Source organism: Ranitomeya variabilis, chromosome 3 (assembly GCF_051348905.1).
Source record: "Ranitomeya variabilis isolate aRanVar5 chromosome 3, aRanVar5.hap1, whole genome shotgun sequence".
Taxonomy (NCBI): domain Eukaryota; kingdom Metazoa; phylum Chordata; class Amphibia; order Anura; family Dendrobatidae; genus Ranitomeya; species Ranitomeya variabilis.
This window is the reverse complement of record NC_135234.1, coordinates 175926217-175943148: the sequence shown is the minus strand read 5'-3', so window position 1 is coordinate 175943148 and position 16932 is coordinate 175926217. Positions and strand designations below refer to the sequence as shown.

General features: G+C 41.1%; 1 protein-coding gene across 2 annotated transcripts in view; it reads left to right on the top strand.

The window, feature by feature from the left end:
* Positions 1-1926: 1926 nt before the first annotated feature.
* KCND3 (potassium voltage-gated channel subfamily D member 3) overlaps positions 1927-16932 on the top strand; it is a 702096-nt gene continuing 687090 nt past the window's right edge. For both annotated transcript variants that reach the window (XM_077294902.1, XM_077294901.1), the window contains exon 1: positions 1927-2062. The gene's annotated coding sequence lies outside the window, so the exon portion shown is untranslated. The remainder of the gene's footprint in view (positions 2063-16932) is intronic.

Here is a 16932-nt window from a genome sequence, read left to right as displayed (position 1 = left end):
AGTTTATGTTACATGCAAATCCACTGAGCTGTGCTGACGTTGTTAACCCTTTCGCTCATTCCACCTCTAGAAATAGAATTGCTGGGGATTGTACTTCACAGCTCGTCAGATGTGAACCTGCCACAACCTTTGTAGACTATGAACGCCAGGCAAATAACTATACAAATGACATATCAAACCCAGTAGTCCATGGAATGCATGATGCAAAAATAGATGTTGTACATCACTGCTGATTGTTCACATTTCTGAGAAGGAACAGTTAATGAACCTTTAACTCAGTAATTACGGTCTTGAAATACATTTGCCGTAATGCACCCCCACCCTCATATACACACACACAACAGAAGCAAGTGACTAATGGTGCTGCTTGACTATGCCAGGGAATGGAAATCATCGTCTTCCTGTCATAACACATCAACCCGTTCACACATCCCCGAAGGAAGGCTGGGCAGGACAGGGTTAAAGAGCATTTTTAACAAGATCCCATGTTGCTGTGAATTCGATCTCTTTATGCATGCTTAGGGGTTAATATCTTCATCCCCCACCCCAGAAATGCCCTCCTATCTGTCTGATCCCAGTGAGCATGGGAGGTCTGTTCATCCAGCAGTTGATCTGTATCACAGCATCACCTCTGAGATATAGGACAGTGTAAGAACCTAAAAATAGCTACGAAGACAAAAAAAAGCAACCTTGAAGTCATTGGCAGGATGAGCAAGAGAGAGAGAGAGAGCAAAAAAAATCAGTAAGGCTCGTCTCCTCTACAGTGTGCGGACCTGTTACATGCTTGTGCTGAATGCCATGTAGGAAGAGCCAGGAGTCTGCTTCTATAGCACCATGCGAGGAAATATTAGGTCTACATTCAGCTAGAGAGTAGGGCGCCACCTGCCTTTTAATTCGTATTATTCTCTGCAGGAGTAAACTATAGAGGGAGAGAAAGGGAAAAAAAGATGAGAATTCTTCACCCTGCATGCTCAGGACGTAATGCTGGCTGGACCATGTCACTTCTATCCAATGATCAGGGTATGGATGCTAATCAAAGGTTTCCTAATCTCATCCTGTTGCCTGGAAGTGCTTCCTATTCTACATGATTCCTCCAGAATCTCCAGGAAATAGTGGATCTTAAATATTGGGACTTCTTCACAAGGTAAGGAGACAAATGTGTCCAAATAAGGGAAGAAGCTGCCGGTGACTGTTCCTCATTACCTTCTGACAGATGAGATTTGACATTTCCTATCTCCACATGAAAGATTGCTTAGTTGGGAAACCTTTTCTCGTTGAAGTGCAGCTTCCATTTTTTTAACATGTGAAACCAAATAAGAGAAAGCGACAGGCTACGCTTAAAGATGGGGGGCAGGTGAGAGCAGAACTAAAGGTACTCAGTAGGACAAGGATGACTCTGGGGAAGTCCTCGCTTATAAATAGAACATTGTAAATCACAACAGGAAGCAAGAATGGAAGAGTAAGGGGTTAGTGAAATAGACCTAAATACGGGCAATCAAAAGCCTTTTAATAGGTTTCCTAGTATTCTCGAGCCCTTTATCTTCTGCGAAGGAGAGTTGGAGATGAAATGGTTTGAGCAGCACTGTGGGTAACTTTTCTGCAAGCTTCCCAGTGCTGAGCCCCATTAGCATGCAGTGTCAGATGTGTTGTGTGTTTAATGATTTCATTTGCTGGTGTGCCTCATAGCTCACATCTCCCTGTTGTTTTACAGCACAAGGGCTGCAAGCGAGAGAGAAGCAGACTTTCAGCTTCAGCTTCATCTCACCAAGCTTAGGTACCAAATCCAGCAACGTCAAGGGGTCTAAGGTTCTATTTGGATTTGATGAGATCAACCTCACGAGTGATGTGTACACGGTGGACCTCCGAATCCTGAGCTGCCGGAGGTGTGGCACCGCTGCTTTCTACTTTTCTCTGGCTGATTTTTGCTTTCTGATTACTTCTGTCTGATTCTTTCTATCGTTCTGCAAAGGAAAAAGGGGGGATAATAAAGAAGCTTTACCCTATTGGAAGATTCTTATATCTGAAGGGGTTTTCCGTAAGTGATGCCTGCGCTATGCTTAAGGTAAGCGTATAATTACCTTTTTTTATTCTCTGACTACCAGTTGATTGTACATGTGTAGGGGGGGAGAGTTTTAGATGTGTGTACACCTAGCCTGTTGCTGATCACATTTACATGGTGATCTACTATTAAGATTTCCCAAGCAATGGTGGGCAATCTGGTAACGTATTTATTTCTTGTTAACCCGAGTAGCATCAGATTAAAAAAAAAGTGATGAGCAGAATAAAATGGCTGATTTGAAAAGCAATCATATAATATAGGTTATTATGGGAAAAGCGTGTAAATAAGGAAACATGGAAAGGCAAAGAAAGGCATGGCAGTCTGTTTACCATAATGTGATTGATGACCTGTGTGACACAGGGGCTCCCTGGTGGAGAGAGGGTTAATCAAGAAGGGATTACTCTACTCATTCAGCTTGAATTATGTTTATATGGGATTTTATGCTTGATTATCTTTTCTTTTGATAAAAGAGCATTAATAGCCATTTAATAAGATTGTGTAGAAGTTAATGACATGGAAATCGCTGGGTGTTATAGTCTGGGTGCTGCTTATTCTTCTGCATAGAGCAGTGTTGAGAGAGTCATTGACCCCTAATGCTCCATCGTGTGTGGCGCTTAATATAAAAGTGTTCATCATTACAACTTACAGAACAATACCATACATTCATAGCATGAGTGATGTAAGGTAGCATAGTGGCATAAAACTGTGGACTCAGGAGTGATGTATGATGATGATGATCTGTATGGTCCTAAGACAACTAATGGAACCCATCACTCATTTTATAAAAGGATCATACTACGCTGGATAACAAATAACTGGAGTGTCACAGTCCTCATGTTTCTCCAGAACTATTTATATTAGGCCACGTTTTCACGTTGTGGATTTGGTCAAGTATTTTACCTCAGTATTTGTAAGCCAAAATCAGGAGTGGAACAATCAGAGGAAAAGTGTAATAGAAACACGTCACCACTTCTGTATTTATCACTGTCTCCTGGTTTTGGCTTACAAATGCTGAGGTAAAATACTGACCAAATACTCAACGAGTGAACGTGGCCCTAGTGAGGCGAAAGGATTGAGATGTTGGAGTCTCTAAATTCTAATTAACTAATGCTCCAAACCATAATTAAGACTGTAAATCTTACTCTTTCTCCTCCTTTTCTCCTGCCATTGCCCCAGCAGCTCACCACTGTGACTTCATCTGCAGCTCTCAGATGTCATGTGTGATGTCACCAGAATCATCAGACCAGAATAATTACGATTCACTAAAAGCCTTAACCGTCCTTACTTGCATAATTCAGATGTTGGCAAATGTAATATTAACTATTTCAGCGGATGTGGATATGTGCTTCCTCACATTTACAAAAATAAATAAAAGTTTAATGCAGTGGGAGCTAATTGATATGAAAACTACTAGCTACTATAGGACATTGTGCCAGTATTTAGTAAACCCTTTACTTGCCATTCACAATAAAAGCCGCCACTACTTATAGCTTTTTACACAGTATAGTTTAATATAGAATGAAGTTAAGGTTTCTTTAAGAAAATACCAGTGTGACAGTTAGCATGTCATCTCACGCAGCCAAGTAACCCTTTCACTGTTTGCTGCACATAGAAGATGTAAGAAATAGATGTGTCAAGGGATTATTCTCCAGATACATCATAAATGTTTTTTCCAAGCAGAACTAATACTCGTACTGTAACCTGTTAAATAGAGAATCATGTTATATAGTAATGTTCCAGTCATTGAATTCACATTTCTTCCCAGTGAAAGAAAAAGCTCCCTGTCTCTGTCCGTCCGTACTGCATAATCTTCACAGGCCTCTTCCTGCTATCATATAAACAATGCTACGTCATTTGGAAATAAATCATTTTTCTTTTGACTGCTTTCATGTATCTTGTTCAGTAAAGGTCAATTGTCTTTGTTATAAAGGAGTCTGGTTTCCATTCACCTATATTTCATGTAACACTATAAGGAGATGGAGTTGACAATTCATTTAACAGTTTAACTGCTTGTTGCGTTTCCCAGTGTTCAATGGGAAAGAGTCATTAATAACAGAGGCCATCTGTGTTCTCTTTACCATTAAGAAACGCTTAATATTCTACTTTCTAGTGATGGATATGTACTGCCTATAAGACGTCATGGAAACTGTTCATAAGACCCATTGTTCTTTACTTGCCACCTACAGACTGATGTTCGTAACCTTGTTCGGACTGGTCCACAGGAAAGGAGGTAAATCCCCTGGTAGATTCCGGTGCAGGATGGACCTCTCATCCCACTATAAAAGCAGTAGCTGACACAATACACTTGATTCACTGTATAGAGACAAACTTAACATCTCATCATTCAGTAACCATTTAACTACCACCGATACACCTTTTAACGGCACTGAGAAATAAGGTTATAGCGCCCCAGTGTCAGAAGATCTCTGGGGTATGGCTAAAAAAAAGGCAGATTTCCTATTTATTTCTCTCTACTCTAATATGATCTAGCACATCAGAGAAGAGAGAAATGATGTCCCCAGAGCCCCCCCGATATCTCCAGGACACCGCCTGCATCCCTGATCCTGTGCCCTGGGAAGAAAATGGCGGGCACATGCGCAGTGCGCATGCCGAGAACTGCCAGCCGGCAGCCGGCAACAATAGGAGATTTCTCATATTGGTTCCTTTTGATCACTGTGATAGACTCCTTTATCACCCCCTTAGTTAGATAAAAACAATAAAAAATTTTTTTTATTGGTTTAGGGTTAGAGTTGGGTTAGGGTTTGTGCTAGGGTTGGGGTTAGAGTTGTGCTGGGGTTAGGGTTGTGGTGTTGGGGTTAAGGTTCTGCTTAGGGTAATGGTTAGGGTTGTGAATAGGGTTAAGGGTGTGTTGGGTTAGGGTTGGGATTAGGGCTGTGTTAGGGTTGGAGTTAGAATTGGAGAATTTCCACTCTTTAAGTACATCAGGGGGTCTCCAAACACATCATGGTGCCCACCATTGATTCCAGACAATTTTACATTCAAAAAGTGAAACAGCGCTCCCTCCTCCCTCCTTCTGAGCCCTCCCATGCGCCCAAACAGTGACTTTCCCCCATATAACGGGTATCGGCGTAGTCAGCAGAAATTGCACAATAAATTTTTTGGTCCATTTTCTCCTGATACCCTTGTGAAAATAAAAAAGTTTGGTTCCAAAGTAATTTTTTTGTGAAAAAAGTAAAATGTTCATTTTTTTTTCCTTCCACATTGCTTTAGTTCTCATGAAGCACCTGAAGGGTTACTAAACTTCTTGAATGTGGTTTAGTGGTGCAGTTTTTAGAATGGTGTAACTTTTGGGTATTTTCTGTTATATTGACCCCCCAAACTCACTTCAAATGAGTTTGAAAAAATAGTTTTGTAAATTTTGTTGGAAAAATTAGAAATTGCTGGTCAACTGTTAACCCTTACAATGTCCTAATAAAAAAATTAAGTTTCCAAAATTGTGCTCATGTAAAGTAAACATGTGAGAAATGTTATTTGTTAACTATTTTATGTGATATAACTCTCTGATTTAAGGGCACAAAAATTAAAAGTTTGAAAATTGCAAAATTTTCAAAAACTTTGCCAAATTTATGTTTTTTCATAAATAAACGCAAGTCATATCGAATAAATTTTACCCCTAACATGAAGTACAATATGTCATGAAAAACAGGCCCAGAATCAGTGGGATCCATTGAAACATTCCATAGCTATTACCTCATAAATGACAGTGGTCAGAATTGTTAAAATTGTCTCAGTCACTAAGTACCAAATTGGCTTTGTCACTAAGTGGTTAAACAAACTACTTAGTTAATAATTATATAGAAGAATTGGTAAGTTTTGAATTAGGATAATGCCTTATTTGCATGTAGCTGAGCAGTGGGCCCCCAGAGTCAAAGTTACTAGTGGATCCTTGGAATACAAGTCCAGCACTGTCCATAAATGTTCCAACATGACACTATTGAGACCCAAAACTTTAATTCACTTCATAACCGAGAAAGCTCATTATGAAAAATAATAGTTCAAATAGTAGATTTGATATACTGCAGTAGACGTCATGTAGCCACCGATCTGCCAGAACCCCTGCTGCTAAGGAACTGATGGATATAACTGTTTCATATTGGATACAGAATGAGAGCCACAGCATTAAGCGAAGTTGCCTCCTTCCACAAGCTTTTCTTGATTGAGCTGATGTTGATGAATAGCCACTTTAATGTCATTTTGGAGATGAATTCTGAAGATAATCTGAGAGATTGCTAGGCAACTGTATTATCTGTCTCCATATCAAATAAATGTTTTGTTTCGGAGGCCCACCCAGTGTCTAGGCAATGGCATACTATGTACAGAAAGAGATCCCAAGGAGATAACATTGAGTCCTACAGTAAGTGTCTTGAAAGAAGAACTTGAAGCTTGAGGGGTCCTAATAACTAAGGTTGTTCATTAATCTTCAATGAATCTCTAGATGGCGTTTATAACTGCATTTCCAGTTCTAAGTTTTATCTCGCTTTTTAATTTTGTTTTCTAAGTAAAATAACTAATTGAATTCACATTGTGTAGATATAAATAGCTGGCGTGAGGGGAGAGGTCAGCAAAATATAATGTTACTAAATGTTTTCACTCTTGGAATTCAATTATAATAGCTGTTAGTTTCTGAGCTAAGAATATCAAGCAAGTAGTTACTGAATATGATTTCAGGAAATATCCAATTCTTTATTTTGTGTGACTAGGTTATCACATAAAAAATCAGACATTAGCCTATCTTATGTTCCCATAATGGCAATGTTCACACAGGGATTTGGTTTTAAGAGCATAAAATCCATGGCACCTTATAACAGTAAAGTAGATTAGATTTAAATAAATCCTATTGGCATGATGCAAGAATTAAAGAATATGCTGAAAGAAAAAATTAATAAAGTTTAAAGGGAATCTGTCATGTCCCCCTATGTAATTAACCTGCAGATATGGTGTAAAACTACAGGTTAATAGCATTCTAAACCTGCATAACCGCCACATTCAAATCACAGCTCCCCAGAGGAAGTGAACTTTATTCCTCCTGACAGTCTCCGGCTTTCAACCACACTCACTTGCAGATCTTATAAAGCTGTAATTTTATTTGTGTATTTAGCAATATAACATGGTGTTGGGTAGACGTTTCCAACTATTTTGGGTCTTTGTAAAATTGCCAATGTGTCCAGAGGTAGGTGGAATACCACCCAGTTCAACCAACACCTCATTACGCACCATAATGTCTTCTACAGTATAAGCTCTCAGCTTTCAGTCATAGTGGTCTGCCAGTGTGGCTTCAGTCATCGCTTAGTACATAGTACTTACCATATCAGTGCAGAAACAGTTGCCAGTCTGTGTGCTAGGGTGGGCTAACACCGGCCAATCTCTTTATGTTGAGTGCTGACTGAAGTGGGCCGGCCCACCTCTATGCCTAAAAGCTGGAGTTTGCTAAAAGGAATAAAGTCAATTTCCTTGCTGATAGGCAGGCTTTCAATGTGGCGCCCAGGCAACTTTAGAAAGCTTTAGACCTGCAGATTTATCCCACATGTGCTGATTGATATCGTTTGGGGACATGACTGGTTCCCTTTAAAGAAAAAGACTTCACCCCCTGGCAATTACATAGATTTTTTCCCAGGTCTTCTGCAATATCTGCACAATTCTGCATCCTGCAATGACATTTTGTCCCACTGAAGTCACAGGCTGCAGGGACAAAAGTCATCTTACATGATCAAGTTGTACAGAAACCAGTAGAGGGCCAGGCTAAGAAGCATCAGAAGCTCCAGAGGAGATCAGTGCAGTGGTTTTCTTTTTTTATTTTCCATGGAAAAACCAGCAACAGGATTGCACCATGCAAGTGATTAGATGTGAAAAAAGCCAAGTAGCTGCGTCCTTGTTCATGGCTGTGTCTGAACCTTAATTTTGCTTAAATTATATGACTAAGCTACAATACCAGACAGAGCCCATGGTCAAAAGTGGTATTGTTTTGGGGAAAACAAGTTGACCCTACTTTCTAATCTGAAAAAGGAAAATTCAAATGGGATAAACAATTTAAACATGTAGAACAGTTACGGTGCCTTGCGAAAGTATTTGGCTCCCGGGAACTTTTCAACCTTTTCCCACATATCATGCTTCAAACATAAAGATTAGTGTTGAGCGATACCGTCCGATACTTGAAAGTATCGGTATCGGATAGTATCGGCCGATACCCGAAAAGTATCGGATATCGCCGATACCAATACCCGATACCAATACAAGTCAATGGGACACCAAGTATCGGAAGGTATCCTGTATGGTTCCCAGGGCCTGAAGGAGAGGAAACTCTCCTTCAGGCCCTGGGATCCATATTAATGTGTAAAATAAAGAATAAAAAAAAAATATATTGATATACTCACCTCTCCGACGCAGCCCGGACCTTACAGATGTAACCGGCAGCTTCCGTTCCTAAGAATGAGCGCTTGAAAGACCTTAGATGACGTCCGGGCTGCGTAGGAGAGGTGAGTATATCAATATTTTTTATTTTTATTCTTTATTTTACACATTAATAACGATCCCGATACCGATTCCCGATATCACAAAAGTATCGGATCTCGGTATCGGAATTCCGATACAGCAAATATCGGCCGATACCCGATACTTGTGGTATCGGAATGCTCAACACTAATAAAGATACCAAATGTAAATTTTTGGTGAAGAATCAACAACAAGTGGAACACAATTGTAAAGTTGAACAAAATTTATTGGTTATTTTAAATTTTTTTGGGAAATTCAAAAACTGAAAAGTGGGGCGTGCAATATTATTTGGCCCCTTAACTTTTAGTGCAACAAACTCACTCCAAAAGTTCATTGTGGGTCTCTGAATGATCCAGTGTTGTCCTAAATGCCTAATTATGATAAATATAATCCACCAGTGTGTAATCAAGTCTCCGTATAAATGCACCTGCTCTGTGATAGTCTCAGGGTTCTGTTTGAAGCACAGAGAGCATCGTGGAGACCAAGGAACACAACAGGCAAGTCCGTCATACTGTTGTGGAGAAGTTTAAAGCCAGATTTGGATACAAAATGATTTCCAAAACATTAAACATCCCAAGGAGCACTGTGCAAGGGATCATATTGAAATGGAAGGAGTATCATACCACTGCAAATCTACCAAGACCCGGCCGTCCCTCTAAACTTTCATCTCAAACAAGGAGAAGACTGATCAGAGATGCAGCCAAGAGGCCCATGATAACTCTGGATGAACTGCAGAGATCTACATCTGAGGTGGGACAATCTGTCCATAGGACAATAATCAGTTGTACACTGCACAAATCTGGCCTTTATGGAAGAGTGGCAAGAAGAAAGCCATTTCTCAAAGATATCCATAATAATTGTTGTTTAAAGTTTGCAACAAGCCACCTGAGAGACACACCAATCATGTGGAAGAAGGTGCTCTGCTCAGATGAAACCAAAATTGAACTTTTTGGCAACAATGCCAAACCATATGTTTGGCGTTAAGGCAACACAGCTCTTCACCCTGAACACACCATCCAAAGTGTCAAACATGGTGGTGGCATCATCATGGTTTGGGCCTGCTTTTCTTCAGCAGGGACAGGGAAGATGGTTAAAATTGAGGGGAAGATGAATGGAGCCAAATACAGGACCATTCTTGAAGAAAACCTGTTGGAGTCTGCAAAAGGCCGGAAACTAGGATGGAGATTTGTCTTCCAACAAGACAATGATCCCAAACATAAAGCAAAATCTAATGGAATGTTTCACAAATAAACATATCCAGGTGTTAGAATGGCCAAGTCAAAGTCCAGACCTCAATCTAATCGAGAATCTGTGGAAAGAGCTGAAAACTGCTGTTCACAAACGATCTCCATCAAACCTCACTGAGCTTCAGCTGTTTGCCAAGGAAGAATGGACAAGAATTTCAGTCTCTTGATGTACAAAACTGATAGAGACATACCCCAAGCGACTTGCAGCTGTAATGACAGCAAAAGGTGGCACAGCAAAGTATTAAGTTAAAGGGGCCGAATAATATTGCACGCCCCACTTTTCAGTTTTTGAATTTCCACAAAAATATAAAATAACCAATAAATTTTGTTCAACTTCACAATTGTGTTCCACTTATTGATTCTTCACCAAAAATTTACATTTGGTAACTTTATGTTTGAAGCATGATATGTGGGAAAAATTTGAAAATTTCCAGAGAGCCGAATACTTTTGCAAGGTACTGTATTAGTGTACTCATGTTCATTTACATTTCTTTTCCCATGCTGCCAGCCATAGAACGAGTCAATATATAGTGATCAATGTATATAGAGAATACATATGTAGAAGCATCAGTGTGAATGGATGAATGGTTGTAACTCCAGAGTTCTTAGTACCAGTACCTCAACCTAAGTGTAAAAATCATACAGCTCCATCAAGTATTTTCACATGCAAACATTTTCACACAAAACTTGTGAAAGTCTAACATTTACAACTTCACTTTACACCATGTTCCAAATTATTATGCAAATTATATTTTTCTCGGATTTTCCTAAATGTTCGGTGCAAATGACAGTCAGTCTAATAAAAGTCACCACCCGTTAAGAGTATACATCGAATTTTATTGAAGAAACCTCCCAATGATAACAGTATAATCTCCAAAGTGAATAAAAACTCAAAATACACTGTTCCAAATTATTAGGCACGATAGAATTTCTAAACGTTTGATATGTGTTAAAGAACTGAAAATGCTAATTTGTGGAATTTGCAGCAGTAGGAGGTCACATTCACTGAACAAAAAAGCTATTTAACTCCAAAACACCATAACAGCCCCCCCCCCCCCCAGGGAGAAGCGACAGTGAAACGTGCATCGGGGTATCCCTCCTTAGCACCTTCATCCATACAGGTACTGGAAGCACTTCTCTTAAAAAAAAACAACCTTTTTTTGCCGTGACCTTGCTGTTGCAATGGTCTTTATGCACCTTTAGGCACCTGCACTTTAATGGATTTTTTCTATGAGGCACATCTGCCTTCTATTTTCTTTGGTGCAATATGATATTCTAACATGAATAATCTGCACTCTACATGAGTTTACACTTATTAGTAGTGTTGAGCATTCCGATACCACAAGTATCGGAATTCCAATACCGAGATCCGATACTTTTGTGGTATCGGGAATCGGAATCGGAAGTTTCCAGTGTATGGTTCCCAGGGTCTGAAGGAGAGGAAACTCTCCTTCAGGCCCTGGGATCCATATGAATGTGTAAAATAAAGAATTAAAATAAAAAATATTGATATACTCACCTGTCCGGAGGCCCCTGGACATCACCGCTGGTAACCGGCAGCCTTCTTTGTTTAAAATGAGCACGTTCAGCACCTTCCATGACGTCACGGCTTCTGATTGGTCACGTGCCGCTCATGTGACCGCCACGCGACCAATCACAAGCCGCGACGTCATCCCTCAGGTCCTAAATTCCCTTCTAGGAATTTAGGACCTGAGGGATGACGTCACGGCTTCTAATTGGTCGTGTGGCGGTCACATGAGCGGCACGCGACCAATCAGAAGCCGTGACGTCATGGAAGGTGCTGAACGCGCTCATTTTAAGCAAAGAAGGCTGCCGGTTCACAGCGGTAAGGTCCAGGCTGCGTCGGAGAGGTGAGTATATCAATATTTTTTATTTTAATTCTTTATTTTACACATTAATATGGATCCCAGGGCCTGAAGGAGAGTTTCCTCTCCTTCAGACCCTGGGAACCATCAGGGATACCTTCCGATACTTGAGTCCCATTGACTTGTATTGGTATCGGGTATCGGTATCGGATCAGATCCGATACTTTGCCGGTATCGGCCGATACTTTCCGATACCGATACTTTCAAGTATCGGACGGTATCGCTCAACACTACTTATTAGATATCTACATTGCAACAGGGTGTGCTAGCACAATTACAGCTTATTTATTTTTGCGTACACTGTACTTTGTGTCAAAAATAATTTTCCCACTGGGATGATATTATTAATCTCTTCACAGTAATCGGTTATGTTCGATGGCTTTTCTGATATAGTGTGTGCAGTCCCGTGTTTTCGCTTGAATTGTATTGGTTGCTTGGAGGTCACTCTGTTCAGGGTTTTCTTCCCCTTTTCTTTATATTATGTATATATTGGTTTCTAATTTTATCTGAATATATCAATAAATTTTGTATTTTACTTTGGGTTGTGTACTTCCCTTCTTTTGAGTTTACAAGTTACATGTTAACATAGGACCCCTTCTTTGATATCACCTTCACAATTCTTGTATCCATTGAACTTGTGAGTATTTGGAGAGTTTCTGCTTGTATTTCTTTGCATGAAGCCAGAATAGCCTCCTAGAGCTGCTGTTTTGATGTGAACTGCCTCCCACCCTCATAGATCTTTTACTTGATACTCCAAAGGTTCTCTACAGGGTTGAGGTCAGGGGAAGATGGTGGACACACCATGAGTTTTCTCCTTTTATGCCCATATCAGCCAATGACTCAGAGGTATTCTTTGCAGCATAAGATGGTGCATTGTCATGCATGAAGATGATTTTGCTCCTGAAGGCACGTTTCTGCTTTTTACACCATGGAAGAAAGTTGTCAGTCAGAAACTCTATAAACTTTGCAAAGGTCATTTTCACACCTTCAGGAACCTTAAATTGCCCTAGCAGCTGTTTCCCCATGATTCTGGCCCAAAACATGACTCCTCCACCTCCTTGCTGACGTCGCAGCCTTGTTGGGACATGGTGGCCATCCACCAAATATCCACTACTCCATCCATTTGGACCATCCAGGGTTGCTCGACACTCATCAGTAAACAAGACTGTTTGCAAATTAGTCTTCATGTATGTCTGGGCCCACTGCTTGTGAACACTGTTTAGGGGTTGCCGAATAGTAGGTTTATGAACCAAAGTAAGCCTTTGAAGGGTCCTACACCTTGAGGTTCGAGGGACTCCAGAGGCACCAGCAGCTTCAAATATCTGTTTGCTGGTTTGTAATGGCTTTTCAGCAACTGCTCTCTTAATCCAATGAACTTGCATGGCAGAAACCTTCCTCATTATGCCTTTATCAGCACGAACACATCTTTGCTCAGATTCAGCCACAAATCTCTTAACAGTACGATGATCACACTTAAGTTTTCGGGAAATATCTAATGTTTTCATCCCTTGACCAAGGCATTGCACTATTTGATGCTTTTTGGCAGCAGAGAGATCTTTTTTCTTTCCCATGTTATTTGAAAACTGTGGCCTGCTTAATAATGTGGAAACTCATTTTTAAGTAGTTTTCCTTTAATTAGAATCACCAGGAAAACTAATTATCACATGTGTTTAAGATTGATTTCAGTGATCCATGGAGCCCTGAGACACAATTCCATCCATGAGTTTATTTGAAAAACAAAACAATTAAATCTTTATGACACTTAAATCCAATTTGCTTAATAATTTGGAACACGGTGTATAATGTTGGCAAACTATGTGCCATTATAACAGTCCATATATTAAGATTCCACGCTGATCAAAAGTTATTTCCACCAAGAGACCAGGAAGACAAGGTTATCTGACAGTCCATCATATACATTAGACTACCTGATGACCCAGCTGACATAATTTTCATTAATCTGACAGATCAATAGAATATATGACACAAAGATGTAATGCTAAATATGGTCTGGGGAAATCTAGGTGACAATGTTAATGGGAACAAGTGGTAGTCACCCAATATCCATTACTAGTTCAGGAAATCAAGTTAAGAGATGATTGAACCTTTCAAGGTTCAGTTCGCTGAACATTTAGACATTTGCCGAACATGTTCGACGAACAGTTCGACAAACGTACCAAAAACCTCATTAAATTCAGTGGGAGGCCGAACCAAACATATACATAATACTTTAAGGGGTGACATAAAGCTTCCCAAACATCTTAATTATGTGCAGACAAAATTACAAATGGCTTCAATTGACCCACAATTTGCAAATGGCACAGCAGCAGTCAACCATGGGCCATGCATGGGGTATCAGGGAAGTACCAGCATTTCCAGCTTTGACCTGAAATTTCAATGAGGACATGGTGGTTAAGGGAGCGGTGTAAACATTCTTAGTTGGGAGACCTCATACCTCACGCAACACCTCTGATTTTTTTTTCCATCCACACTCAGATGACACAAACATCAGTTTAATACAGTACTATTAGTTGAAAAATATAAGAAAAGTAACACAGGTAGTTGACTGATAGTAAGTGCAGGCCTGCCTGCCTGTCTGGGAGCCCTAATTACAAAGGCAACCCACCAGACAGAGACCCAACTTGGAATCTCCACATTTCAAAAAATTATTGTCACACACCACTAAAGTGGCATCTATTTTCACAGAGTAGAACCAGTATAATAGGCCTCTGACACACCTTCTACTACAGGCAACCCACCAGATGGAGACCCAACTTTGAGTCTCCATATTGTGAAAAAATATTGTCACACACCACTAAAGTGGCATCAATTTCCACAGAGTAGAAATCTACTATATAATTGTCTAAGGGTCACTTCAGTCTTTCTGTCTGTCTGTCCTGGAAATCCCGCGTCGCTGATTGGTCACTGCCTGGCGGCCGCGACCAATCAACGACGGGCACAGTTCGGCCGAGAATTAGTCCCTCCCTACTCCCCAGCTGTCAGTGCCCGCTTCATACTCCCCTCCAGTCAGCGCTCACACAGGGTTAATGGCAGCATTAACGGACCGCGTTATGCCACGGTGTAACACAGTTCGTTAACGCTGCTATTAACCCTGTGTTACCAACTTTTTACTATTGATGCTGCCTATGCAGCATCAATAGTAAAAAGATCTAATGTTAAAAAAAAAAAAAAAAAAAAAATAGTTATATACTCACCGTCCGTCGGCCCCCTGGATCAGGAACAGACCTTTCCCGCTCCTCACGGTGCTCCGGTTACCGCTCCATACATTGCGATCTCCATGCACCGCTACGTCATCATCTCGCGAGACAGCAATGTACTCTTGGGACCAGAGCATCGCGAGGAGCATTGGTAAAGGCTATATACTATGTGGGCTGTGCAATATACTACGTGGCTGTGCTATATATTACGTGGGCTGTGCAATATACTACGTGGGCTGTGCAATATACTACGTGGGCTGTGCAATATACTACGTGGGCTGTGCAATATACTACGTGGGACCGCAATATACTATGTGGGCTGTGCAATATACTACATGGGCTGTGCAATATACTACATGGGCTGGGCAATATACTACGTGGGCTGGGCAATATACTACGTGGGCTGGGCAATATACTACGTGGGCTGGGCAATATACTACGTGGGCTGGGCAATATACTACATGGGCTGGGCAATAAACTACGTGGGCTGGGCAATAAACCACACGGGCTAGGCAATATACTACGTGGGCTGGGCAATATACTACGTGGGCTGTGCAATACACTACGTGGGCTGTGCAATACACTAGGTGGCTGTGCAATACACTATGTGGCTGTGCAATATACTACGTGGCTGTGCTATATACTACGTGGCCGGACGCGAACAATCAGCAACAGGCGCAGTCCGGCCGCGAATTGGCACGGGATTTGAACCACGCTTCACTTATTGGTCGCGCCCGGCCGGCCGAATCCTGTGTATTCAATGTATTATTCTAAAATCTTCATAAATAAACTATATATATATATATTCTAGAATACCCGATGCGTTAGAATCGGGCCACCATCTAGTATTATAATAGGCCTCTGACACACCATCCACCACAAGCAAGATAGAGACCCCAAATTAGAGTCTCCACATTTCAAAAAATTGTGTGTAACATCAGCAGCAGTAGCAACAACAGGCAATGAAGACAGCACAAAGGTGGCCCAGACTGCAATAATGTGAGATCAATGCATGACACTAGAAACTACATTATCGCCTAGTCTGACCAGTCTTCGATTGTGGTGCAAAAGTCATTGGAGATCCATGACTTGTTCATTTTGATGAAAGTTAGGTGGTCTACACTTTCAGGGGACAGCTGGATGCGCTTATCCATCAGGACACCACCAGCAGTACTGAAGACACGTTCTGAGAGACAAAACCTCCAAGGTGTGATGGGCGAGCTCAAGCCACTTTCCCATTCTTGAAGACCAAAATGCAAAAGGGTCCAAACTCCCCCTTATGGCATTGATATTGAGTACCACATACTCCTGCATCATTATCTCCAGTTGTTCAAAAATTGTCAGACTTATACTCTGTTCCGCTGCTCATGTTTTTGCGATGATGCCTGAACATTCCCGGGGTTGGACGATTAGAATTGAGATGCACATTGTGTGCCTCACTGCTGTCTGTGTGCCTCACTTTTAAGATTGTCTGCAAACGTGTTTCAATACTCCACTATGGGCACATCCTTTTCCAGCGGGGAGGGAAGCATCTGGCTTAATTTACTCTTGTACCGTGGATCTAAGTGGTAACCCAGTAGTCAGCTCTATTTCTAAACCCTAAGAATACAGGCATCATGTTGAAGAAAGTGCAGCAAGAAGATGCTCATGTGTTGGCCACTTCCATGAGGTCCAAGTCCATGGTGTGTTGTTGGCAGGGTACCACTCAAACATTGCTTCCTCCATCATTTCCCGCCTACCACAGAAAACAGAGAGGGGATTATTATCCACTTACTCTCCTGAATGTTGTGCGTCCATCACCTCGTTCTCCTCCATTTGTTCCTCAGCTCCTGTACCTTCACTAAAAGTTTGTCTGCTACCATGAGCCCCCCTCGATCTCTGTAAGCCACACTCCCACGGCATCTGCCTGTGTGGTGACAGTTTGGAAATTTGAGATATTGTTATCCCTTCCACATCCTCCTCTGCTTCCACCTTTTCCTCTGGGAGCAACACCTCCTCAATCTGACTATTCA